Below are 13,150 nucleotides of genomic sequence, written 5' to 3'. Positions count from 1 at the left end.
CTAAATAAAAAATGCAATTGCCAGAGCAAAGGATTGGTGTAGATAGCGACTTGCCAGCTATGTGAAAAATTCTATATAGGAAAACTATTAATAAATTATACAAATGTATATATCAGCATTTATATGACATCAGAAAAGGCAATTCAAAGAACGCACTGGCCAAACGCATTTTAGAGTACCCACAACATCATTTTACATTTTTGGTGCTTGAACAAGTTCAAAGTGACGACACAAGGGGTGGGCCAGCTGAATTAGTCTTGGAATACAGAGAATTGCTCTGGCAATTGAGGTGCAATGCAACTGACAATAATTATGGGTTGAATGAAACACTATATCTGAAGTAGGCAGACTTCATTCGTCTGCAACCTGTGGGTATCGGATCCGATCTCGGATCCGAGCCGGCAATTCAAAAGCTTAGGCTCCGAGCTCCTAGCTCCTCCCTCTTACCCATAACCCCTTGCCAAGCCCTGACTGACCCCAGATTTCGTTTGCCGCTTTTCAAGAAGCAACGGAATTCTAGAGCTCCTGGCGTGGTTTTGAGATAAGTGTAGTTTTCTGACAGGAAAATTTTTCAAATTCTCTTTTTTTGTTATAAATATAGTTAGAGTTGTGTGTGGTTAAGGCTTTCCTCCCTCTTTAGTTAATTTTTCACGGGTTTTTCGTAGTTTGTTTGTGTGTGTTTAGGCCTTAGGTGTAATGTCTGAAGCCCCTAAGGCTGTCTTTTCGAAATGTACCGAGTGTGGCCATAAGCTGTCCCCAGCAGATGGCCACACTCGGTGCGTTAAATGCTTGGGGGTTGAACACCTGTCTTCTGGTTGTACCATTTGTGCAGGGTTCAACCCCCGGGCTTTAAGGGAACGGAGGTCGAAGTTGGTGCTGGCGGGTCTGTTACCCCCAGATACTGCTTCGGCCTCTGCCCCCTCCAGTCAGCAACTTGTTGCTGTGAGTTCTCCCCCTCCGGCTGGGACTCAACCTCCCTTAAAGTTGCCGGAGGAAGGATTCTTCTAGGGAGAGACAGAAGGAGAGGCACAGGAGAAGCACCACAAGAGGAGAGCGAAGCTTCCAGCTCGGCTCCTCCATCTAAGCGGCTTCCCCTGTGCCTTCTAGCTTTCCTCCTCCTCGGCTCCACTCCCCTCGGTTCTCTCCTGGACCCGAGGAGGAGGAGGCTAGCCCTTCCAGGAGGTCACCGAGGCGGCTCTCTAGGTCCGCCGGTGGCCTCCTCTAGATCGACCTTTTCCATGAGCGAAGCTGATATGGACCGGATGATGAGGAAATTCATCCAGGCCCAAATGCAAATGGAGTGCTCCTAGCCCCCAACCGGGAGGGCTTGACCCCTTTTCGCCCCTTAGCTCCTTCTCCGACCCATACCACGGGTTCGGAGCTTTGCGCCGTGCAGATTTGGATCCGGGGGTGGGTCGGATCCGATTGGTCGGCGCACCTCGGATCCGTCCCATCCCTTGAGTGCTTGGTGCCGGACCCAACCTCTCGGAGCCGAGGGCGAGCCTCGGATCCGAGGGAGCTGGTGTGTCTTCGGCTCCGTCCAGGTCGGAGCACACTGGTCTCGGATCCGGCGGTTTCGGCTCCGACTCCGATCCGTCGCCGGATCCGAGTGGGGGTCGGCTCGGGCTTAGAGAAGCTGGCTCCCCCTCGGCTTTCAACGTTATGGAAAGGGCACTGTCGAGGACATCTGGACCCCGGTCCCTGCCACGGCTCCATCCCGCACTCCATTGCAGTTGGGCCAGGCCCCACCAGCCGGTCCCAGGGACAGCCCGCCTCGATGTCCCAAGTGGTTCCCTTGGAACATCCATCTGCTGAAGAGTACTCCTCGGACAGCCCCGATGAAGTACCTCGAAGCGCAAGTGCAAGAGGAGGCACATGGACTCCCCTGAGTCCGTCACTGAAGACACGGACTTGGATGAAGGGAAGGCTCCCTAGGTCACCCCTGAGGACGTCTCATTTGGAGACATCATGGAGATGTTAAGGATCAGGGGGTGGTCTGCCCCAAGGCTTCTTCGGACGAGTCTGTGTTCTTGGAGGCATTCGAGGCGGCCCTTCTACCTCTTGGGTGTCCCCTCCTGCTGACCCCTGGTAGATCTTATATCTATCAGGCGTGGAAGGATCCGGACACCATTGAGCCTATCCTAAGCGCCCGGACCGCATTCTTTCTCCTCCATCAGACCGCACCCACTGGAGTAAGGGTCCCCCAGTAGATGCCATGATGATGGCTGCAGCCACGAAGAGGGAATTGGCCCAGGAGAGTCCCTCCGTCCATCCTCCGGGCAAGGAGTCCCGTTCGATGGATCGAATTGGGAAGCGAGTGTTTAGTTCAGCGACCTTCTCCTTGAGAGCGCTGAACTACATGGCACATGTCATTAGGATGCAGCGAGATCTGATTAAAGAGTACGCTGCATCTCCCGAGTCCATCTCGAGTGAGGATAAACAGGTTTACTCCACCCGAATGGCCACTCTCAGATCTGTATCCAATACATCTATGCGGCTGCTGTCTCATGCTACTGAGGGAGCCGCTAGAGCCAGCGGAGCAGGCCTTGTCATGAGGCGACAGGCCTGGCTCCGCCATTGTGATTTTGCTGAGCCCTTCAAGGCGACCTTCGCGAATGCCCCTTCGATGGTTCTGCCTTGTTTGGCAAGACTGTTCGAGACATTAGTCCAGAGCGAAAAGGACGGAAGACGCTGTCTGCCGTCGGAGTCCGCTTCTCAGCTCCCCAGAGGTCCTTCTCTAAGAACCAAAAGGGACAGAAGAAGATGTGGTTCCAGAAGTCGCAGCAGTCCCAACCTGCTCCGGATAACCAGTCCTTCCGTGGCAGAGGAGGACGGGGAGGTCGTCGTGCCAGAGGCAGGGGGGCTCCTGGCAATTTTGGGTCCAGAGAACCCTTCTCTGAGAGACCCACGCAGCAGCCCTGAAGGGTTGCCCGGCTGTCCATCTCTGGAGGCAGTCGGGGGGCGGTTTTCGATGCACCTGACTTCTTGGGAGTCCATAACAACAGACAGTTGGGTGCTTCGACTCATATCCAGAGGATATTCAATACCCCTAATCAAGATCCCAAATCTCGCAGCCTCCCAGATGTTCCACCCGACCAAAGGGAGGCGGCAGCTCGAAATCGAGCAGCTGCTAGAAAAGAGCCATCCAGCGTCCCCAGATCAAGCCGGATTAGGGTTTTACTCCAGGTTCTTTTGGTGCCAAAGAAGACGGGGGACTTAAGACCAATTTTAGACCTTTCCCTGTTGAACCTGTCAGTAACCAAGCAAAAGTTCTGGATGGTCACCCTGCAATCTATACTCCCCCTTTTGAGGGAGAACGACTGGATGTGTTCCATAGACCTCAAGGATGCGTACTACCACATTCGGATGGACAGACGATCCAGGAGGTTTCTTCGCTTCCGGCTGGGAGCCAGTCATTACCAGTTCAGGGTCCTCCCCTTTGGTCTCACCTCAGCCCCCAGGGTGTTTACCAAGGTGTTAGCGGTGGTAGCGGCCCACCTGAGGCTCCAGGGATTACAGGTCTTTCCGTACCTGGACGACTGGCTCCTGACTGCATCATCAAGGCATCTTCTGTGCTCAGCCAGGGATTACTTCCTTCAACTAGCACCAAGGCTGGGCATCACGATCAACTGGGAGAAATCTTTTCTGAATCCAACTCAAATTATAGATTTCATAGGAGGAAGGCTGGACACCAGATCAATGCGAGCCTTCCTCACCCCAGACTGTATAGTCAGCCTGAGGTGTCATGTGACAGCAATCCTTCAACCTTCACCAACTGCAGCTTCGGTCCTGAAGGCCCTAGGTTCTATGGCGGCAGCTATCCCGCTTCTAATTCATGCCCGCTTACGCATGCGGGTTCTTCAATGGACCCTTCAAGTTCAGTGGTCTCCTCTTTGTTCGTCTCTAAACGCTCCGATTGCGGTCAGCAGAGCGTGCAGGGACTCCCTTCTGTGGTGGCTTCTTTCTCCGGAGCCCCTAGCAGGAAGACCCTTTTGCGCTGCATTTCCCCGAGCCACAGTGACCACGGACGCTTCTTGCCTCGGGTGGGGGGGGCATTCTGCGGGAAAGATTGTCCAAGGCACGTGGAATCCCACAGAGACGTCATTGCATATAAATGTCCTGGAAATGAGGGCGGTGCTCCTAGCGTTGCAAGCACTTCACCACGTTCTTCCTACAGGGACTATTGCGATTCAGACAGACAATATGTCCGTAGTCTGGTATATCAACAAGCAGGGAGGAACCAGGTCTTACCCCTTTGTCGAGAGGCCATGAGAGTCTGGGAATGGGCAATTTCCACCAAACGCTTTCTGATAGCAACGCACATTCCGGGAAAGTCCAACATCCTTGCGGACAAGCTCAGTCGCACCATCCTTTCTCCACACGAGTGGTCCCTCAATCTTCAAGTAGCGAAGAAGATTTTTGCCGCTTGGGGCAACCCTGTTGCGATCTTTTGCTTCTCCCTCAAACGCCAAATGCGACAATTTCTTCGCTCTGCTTCCCCACCAGGAGTTCGAGGATGCTCTGGTGCATGCTTGGCCTCCCGGTCTCCTTTATGCCTACCCTCCACTTCCTCTGATGCAGAGGTTTCTGCAGAAAGCCAACAGTTTGGGGAGCAGAATGATTCTCATTGCCCCATTCTGGCCTCGACAACCTTGGTTCCCCTTCGTATGGTCTCACAAAATCAATCCACCATGGATTCTGGATCCAATGGATCTCATCTCTCACCCTCTGGGAATGCCAGTTCCCAATCTGCGAACCCTGAAATTGACAGCTTGGCTGCTCCAATTCCAACCTTAATTAGGACTCCCGGTATCTCTTCACCGGTCAAAGCTATTTTGGTGGCTGCTCATAAACCTTCCACCAGGCAGGTTTATCGGAGTAAATGGAAGAGGTTCTCTATATGGGCAGGACAGAGAACTGTGGATCCTTTTTCAGCACCTATCTCTGCGGTGCTAGATTTTCTAACAGACCTCTTTCATCAAGGGGCCAGTTCTTCCACGATTAAGGTACAATTGGCGGCTATCTCGCATTATCACATTGGACAGGACACAGCTCCCCTTATGACAGCGAAATTATGCAAATCCTTTCTCAAGGGAGTTTTTTTGTTAAGGCCTCCAGTCAAGGAGGTTGTACCGCCTTGGGACTTGTCTTTAGTCCTGCAGGGACTTACTGCTCCTCCCTTCGAGCCTGCAGCTTCTGCTGATTTAAAATTCCTTTCCTGGAAGACTGTCTTTCTGGTAGCTATCACTTCAGCCAGAAGGGTGTCTGAGCTTCAGGCTCTTTGTGTCAAACCGCCTTATCTTTCTTTCTTCCCTGATAGGGTGTGCCTCAGGACCAATCCATCTTTTCTTCCGAAGGTCTCTTCTGAATCCAATATTAACCAGTCAATCAATTTGCCTGTATTTTTTCCCAAGTATTCAAACAAAGGGGAATACAAATTGCATTCATTGGATGTTCATAGACAATTACGTTTTTATTAACAGGACAGCTGGCCACAGGAAATCAGATCAGCTGTTCGTCTCCTTTGCTAAATTTGCTCTGGGTAAAGCAGTGTCTAAAGTCACTCTATCTAAATGGATTGCTAATTGCATATTGCAGGCATATGACACTTCAGGCAGACCTGCTCCTCAGAGGGTTACGGCTCATTCTACTAGGGCAGTTTCTACGTCAGCCGCCTTTAAGTCCCGTGTTTCGTTGGATGATATCTGCTGCAGCTACTTGGGCCTCGCCTCATACTTTTATTTCTCATTACAAGGTGGATGTTGTTTCTAGAGGAAGAGCATCCTTTGGCTCAGCGGTGCTCGGAACATCCTTCCATGACGGCCCAAGATTCAGGTAGCTAGGGACTCTGTCCCACAGGTTGCAGACGAATGAAGTCTGCCTACTTCAGATTTAGAAGTTATGTACTCACCATAACGTTCCATCTGAGTAGGTGACTTCATTCGATGCAACATCCCTCCATCCCCTGACCTTTATAGAGCGAGTATTTATGCTGTTTTAGTATACTGTGGTCAGTATTTGAGGCAAACTCAATCTGAGGTCAGTCAGGGCTTGGCAAGGGGTTATGGGTAAGAGGGAGGAGCTAGGAGCTCGGAGCCTAAGCTTTTGAATTGCCGGCTCTGATCCGAGATCGGATCCGATACCCACAGGTTGCATCCGAATGAAGTCACCTACTCAGATGGAACGTTATGGTGAGTACATAACTTGTAATTCTAGTTATTTAAAACTTAAATCGGAGTTTTATTTTTCTTGACAATTATGAGGTTTTGTTTACAACCAATATGGTGTCATTTGTCAAGACTTTTTTCACCACTATGTGGCATTTTAACCATCTGAATAGGGGATTTGTAGGGTTTACAATAATATAAAATAAAATGGAAAATTTGAGGAACTTTTTAGGTAGGAGGTTGTCCTGTACAGTTTAGTTTTATAGTAATTAATTTATAGACATATATTTAGGGAGTGTCTTTACAATATGTGTTCATATTATTATTTTATTGTGATGAACATTTGATTGATGGACCTTGTTTGTTGTACTAACTAGGCAGTTTATGGTTAGTAAGGAGGGAACCACACGTTTAGTTATGTTCATTTTGAAATATACTGAAATAATTTTTTAACCAATGTATAGATTGTTTTAACATCATGTGACTATAATTTTTTGTATTTAACTGACCAGGAATATGTGTGACTTTGTTAAAGTATTCTGAAGAAGTCGAGGGGCGAACACCTGACGAAAGCGCTAAAATTCATTAAAGAACTTGCTCAGTGGTATTCCAAGTTTCTCTTTTTTACTAGTTTGGATCTGTATGAGTTGGTACGTATGTACCAATGCACTGGCCCAATGTTTCCTGGAATTCATCAGTTCCAGTGCCCTGGACCAACTCATCCTGACCCCCTACTAGAGGAAGCAACATCCTCGACCTGGTTATCATGGGCGACCATTGCTCTACATCAGTAGTCAATTCCTCCCTGGTTAGATCTGACCATAAACTAATCACCATGGAAATCTACATTTCACCCATGCCCCAGCGCAAAGGTAACTACCTTGAAAAAGTTCTCCAAAGCTGACTTTGGGCTCCTAAAAACAGAGGTGACTAACTTCACAGCACCCATGTCAATGGAAAATAGCTGCATGAATGCCGAATCATGCACCAATGTACTGTATGAACATGTACATAAATGTATGGAACTAGCCATACCCAATAGAACCAAGACACTCTCCTCCAAGAAAAGGAAGCCAATTTGGTGGTCCCCACCCATCAGTAAACTCTACAACAGAAGGAAGAAACTGTTGCAGAAAAAGGTGAAGTCCCAAGTCTGGAAAAACTCCCTTACTAGCCTCATCAAAAAGTTGAGATCCCTTATTAAATCCTCTAAAGCCAGCTATGAAGGCAGAATTGCAGCAGACACTAAAAACAACCACAAAACCTTCTATAGTTCTATCAAGAACCTCCACGGCAGTATCCAAATTTGCTCTGAGTTACTGCACAGTGGTACCTCCTATACTGAGCCAACAGATATTCCCAACGTACTGGCCAACAGATTCAGTGCTAACTTTACTTCCCTCCCAAAGGCCCAATCACAGTACCAGAAGAATGCCAGGTACTCAGCATTTCTGCAGAACAGGTAAAAGCTGCATTGTCCAAGGCCAAGAATACAGCATCCATGGGACCTGATAATATCCCTGACTGTGTTCTACATGTGCTACAAAATGAACTGGCACCACACCTGTGTGCCCTGATCAATTACAGCCTCACCTCAGGCTCTGTCTCTTCCAAATAGAGCACTGCTACAGTCATCCCCCCTCCATTAAGGGGGAGTGACTACAGACCCTGGGAATTATTGCCCCATTAGCTTGATGAGTCTGATATGTAAAGCTATGGAGTGCATCATCATGGACCTGCTTAACAAGGATATAGGTAATCTCCAAACTCTAGACCTCACGCAATTTGGTTTTGTTACAGGGAGATCCTGTCTGCTTAACCTGGTTGACTTCTTCGTGACAGTCACCAAGGGTGTGGATGAGGGTAAGGCAGTGCACAAAGCCTTCCTCGAGCTGGCCAAGGCCTTTGATACAATTCCTCACTCAGGAAGTATTGACAAACTCACCAAACTAGGCATTAACCCCTGTATCACTAGGTGGGTTGCAAATTGGCTCACAGACAGAACCCACAGAGTGAAAGTAGCGGATTCCAAGTCAGACTGCCAACCAGTCATGAGTGGAGTCCCACAGGGATCAGTCCTGGGTCCTCTCCTGTTTAGCATCTACTTCTCAGAAGTCCAGGCCAATACAGAGGGACTCTGGCTGTCCAAGTTAGCAGACGACTGCAAGGTGGGAGCCATTATCAATTCCCCAGGTGATGCAGACATCCTACAGAAAGGCATCACTGAGACCAGTGACTGGTGTCGGAGCCATGGCCTTAAGCTTAATGCCAAAAAATGCATTATCATTCCCTTTGTTAAAAACTCAGTCCCCGCTAATTACCACATCAATGGGAGCCCACTGAACACTGAAGGTGTTATAAGAGATCTGGGTACCCAGTTGACAGCAACCTCTCCTTCAATCACCAAACTGCCACTGTGGTGAGAAAGTTCTATGTGGCACATCTCATAACCAAGGGTTTTGCATCCAGGAAGAAATAGGTCATCATCTCTTTCTACTCATCCCTCATTAGACCAGTCATCGAGTATAATGCCCCATCTGGCATGTACTTCACCAGACACCTGCAACAGCTGGAGAGGCTACAAAAGTACCTCACAAAGAGGATCCTAGGCCTCAAACATATGTCCTACATGGACAGACTCAAGAAACTTGAGTATTCTCTGTCTCTTATCGTCTACTTAGAGGCGATCTCTGTTTGACTTACAAAGCCATGTCCAACCCAGCCCTGCTAGAAATGCCACATCTAAAGTAATCCCAATCCCTCCGCACCACACACTCCAGAGATCTCAACCTCATTACCACAATCAACAGAACTTGCTGGAGAGACAGGTTCATCACCCAGAGAGTGCCCAATCTCTGGAATAAGGTTCCTGTTCATGTCAAGCAGAGCACCTCGCTGGCCCTCTTCAAGAAAATCATGATGGGTGGATGGGTAACAGAAAGTTCACCTTGGGGATCACTCCAGTGGCTCTACTGGATAGAGGCACTGGGAACTAACGTCGGGTGGCACAATGCCAGGGCACTTTTTTGGGGTTAGGCTTCTTAAGGCTCCATGGTCATTAGTCTAGTACACACCTATGAACCTAAGAATGGGGCTTGGGTCCTGAAATTGAAACAGTTGTGATCACTGCAGCCAAAAAGATATCTCTCAAGAGAATGCATCAGTTTATCACCCATACAAAGAGTTGTGGGAGCTGGACTGATTTGGAAAGCACATCTGTTTCAGTCACTTTTGTGCTCCATGCACTGAACTATATGTCGCACTTGATGGAGCTTCAGAGAGACTTGATCACTGAAATTACTAAGTTGGTGGCATCTCAACTTTCAGATGAATCTCATAAAGTTTTGGAGACTTATTAGGCCATCATGTTATCTATACTGAGTGTTTCCATGCAGCTTATCTCCAATGCAGCAGGTGATACAGTATGACCAGACACACTGGCATTGCATTCTGCTACCATACTTGGATGTGCCTATGTAATTTTGTGTAATGCTTCAAGTTTTCTATCCATAATGTCTCCTTTGACAGGTTCACCTTGTTTGGAGCAAATGTTAAGGACACACTGGCCAGGAGTGAACAGGATGGGAAGACATTGTCTGAAGTGGGAGTTTGCTTTTCCAACCCACAAAGAGCTTTCTCAGGAATCCAGAGAGGAGGAAAAATAGCTGATGTCCTTCTATTCCTATGTTGCAGTATTCTTGGTGTGGGATTTCCTGCCTTCAGGCTCTCCGTACGTCGACTCCTATAGAAAGGCTTCAGCTTGGCTGTAGCAGCTGCGTGGGATGTCACACGTAGGGCCATAAACCAGGGACTCTATGTGTGATGTCTGCACGCACAATCCTCAGAACTTTTCAGCTGCAGACGACTTTGCATCGTACGATCGTTCTCCAGATGTCAGATCGACTATAGATAAGTAACCCGTTGGGTTTTTTGCATTTCTAATATTTTACTGATCTTTTGCATTGCTTAGGCTTGGTTGTTGTAGCTTTCAGCTGATGTCAGGTAAAAAGGGAAAGTGTCAGTGTGGGCAACAGATTCCCCATAAGGATGCCCATGACAAATGCGTTTTCTGCTTAGGCCGGGAACACGACCATACCGCCTGCCCTATTTGTAAATCTTTTGTGCCTAAGACCTTACGTAGCCATCTGACAGCTCTAAACCTTTACTTGGAAAACCAACGCCTCAAATGGCTGGCTCTCAGGATTGATCCTGCTTCAGAGGCCGCCCAAGAACCTCCGTGTAAGAAAGCCAAGATGCCTAGGCCTTCATCGCCTGCTACTTCGCACCTGGATGCCCCACCAACTACCGATATAGGAGTTGAGCATTCGGACGATCCATCACCTCCATCGACCTCCCTCATGGAGACAGCTGCACAGCGGATGTCCGGCACATCCACTGAGCTTTCTCAGACACCAACGCATGTCGATGTCAAGGGGGGAACCAGATTTGGGGGTTCCTTTGACTGGGATCCAGATCTCGGATACAGCCGCTGCCAAACCCATCTCTAGACCGACTCCAACCTAAATGAAGCAGAAAACTAAACACATTTCACCTGCTTCTGAAGCCCCTCCAGACTGGACATCCTTATCCTGGCACAGTCAGAAGATTCCCTGTTAAGATATCTACACTTCACTATGTCACCTCCTTTCTTATGCAGGCCTTTATGCCCCTTAGGCCTTCTGCCTCATCCACAACTACATTGCCTCTGCTAAGCCCTAGGCCTGCCTCTGCTTCTTCTATTCCTATGGCTCCCCTCCCTGAGAAAGAAGAAGAACATGAATCTGCCTACTCTTCCTCAGTTGAATCCATGTGTTATGCATCCCAAATTGCTTCTCCCAAGGAATATTACTCTCCTGATGAGGATTCGGTGGAAGGGGATTCTCCACCTGAAGACATAACATTTGGTGAAACCATCACCAAAGTGAAAGACTACTTCAAATGGGACACTTCCCAGATGACAGAAACCCAAAATAGATACTTTGAACTGCTGCAAGTGGTGTCCCCCTCCCCTTCAGCTGTTCCCCCTGTTCTTCCTGCATACTTGGATGCATTTTCTGCAGCCTCTAGAACTCCTGACTCACAGCCCCCTGCACCTAAGTGCCCAGACCATTTTACAAGGTGCCAGAGGAACAAAAATTCCTCATAAAGCCACCTTTAGCAGACCCAGCAGTGATTGCCACTGCCCTTGATAAACCTCTTCTCTAAACTTCTGCCTCCCTATTGCCCACAGATAAAGACAGCAAATCCATGGATAGTATAGGCAAGAAGGTGTACAATTCCTCCACTTTGGCCTTCAGAGCCATTAACTATCAAACACACATGACCAAGTATGCCCTGGACTTAGTATCCCAAGCCACTTCTATGTTGGCTTCTATTCCTGACAGTCCCATTAAAATAGATATCTCCTCCAAATTATCCTTAGCACTACAAGTGGCTAGACACTCTACAAGATGGAGCTACAATGCTGCAGAAGCTTTTGCTTGCTCTGCAGCATCCATTTGTCCTTAGGAGATATTCTTGGCTTAGACTACAAAATCTGCCAGAGGACTTCAAGTCAAAAATCTTGGATGCTCCCCTGGATCACAACTTCCTCTTTGGAAAGCAATCTGCAGACCTATTTAAGAATCTGCAAGAAAAAAGCAGAGTTACAGGATATTAAACATCTCCTGGTATCCCCTATACCCAAATTTTATATGACTACCCAGCAAAGACTACCTTTGTTAGGTGTAACCCGCATTTTGCTGCCTCCTCCGGACCCAGAAGAGGAACTAGAAGACATTCCTCATCCAGGCCCACTGGCCCACCTCCTCAACCTAGACGGCCCTTTCAGGACGGGTCCTAATAATGTGAGACTGCCTTGCTCATCTGCCCCTCTCAGCTCGCCTTACCCACTGTTTCCCCTTCTGGCATAAAATCACCACAGACCAATGGGTATTAACCATTACTCAAAAAGGATACTTCCTATCCTGGAAACAAATTCCTCCCTGGAAAGGCATTCCATTTCCACCAAAAAACCAATGCCATCTCCTTCCACAAATTCTGTCAGACCTGCAACAACAAAGCACAATAGAGCCAGTTCCCACAGGACAAGAAGGAAAGGGATTCTACTCCTGTCTGTTCCTGGTCCCTCAAAAACCCTAAACCTTTACCTGCAGGTACCATCCTTCAAAATGCTGTCACTGCCCACTCTCTTGCCCCTCATACCCTCAAATGCTGTCATGGTCACCTTGGACCTAAAAGATGTTTACCTGCACATTCCTATCAGGGCCTCACACAGACATTTCCTGCGTTTCTCTGGCCCATCCTCACACTTCCAATTTATGGCCTTTCCCTTTGGCTTATCCACTGCCCCAAGAGTGTTTACAAAGTGCCTAGCCACAGCCATTGCCTTCTGCAGGACCCAAGGAATCCAGATTTACCCATATCTGGATGACATCCTTATCCTGGCACAGTCAGAAGATTCCCTCTTAAGATATCTACATTTCACTATGTCCCTTCTACAAAGCCTAGGCTTCACCCCAAACCTCAAGAAGTCCTCCCTGAACCCAGACAAGTACAAGATATTCCTAGGCTGCAGAATCAATACAGACCAAATTAAAGCCTTTCTCCCACAGGACAAGGTTCTGTCTCTAGCTTCCCGCTTCCAGGAAGTCTTGTTCTCTCAGACAGTCACTGCAAGGCAATTCCTTCGACTCCTGGGATTGATGGCAGCAACCATCCCCATGCTACCATTGTCCAGAATGCACATGCGAAAACTGCAATGGTACCTCAAAAATATCTGGTCTCAACACCAGAATCACTTGGAACAAGTTATTCCCCTTCTTCCCTGTTTAAAGAAGGAAATCATTTGGTGGATCAAACAAGTAACTGTAACTAGTGTTCTAGATACAGATTTGCTGTATCCAGGACTGTATGTAAGCTTCTGAGCCCCCCAAGCCTTTCTGTGTTGGAGGGAAGCCTTCTAGCTTATCAGTGGGAGTGGT

This window comes from Protopterus annectens, chromosome 12.part0, assembly GCF_019279795.1.
Source record: "Protopterus annectens isolate FY-2018-M chromosome 12.part0, PAN1.0, whole genome shotgun sequence".
In the NCBI taxonomy this organism is placed as follows: Eukaryota; Metazoa; Chordata; order Ceratodontiformes; family Protopteridae; genus Protopterus; species Protopterus annectens.
The sequence above is the reverse complement of the archived record's forward strand: the minus strand, read 5'-3'. Positions refer to the sequence as shown.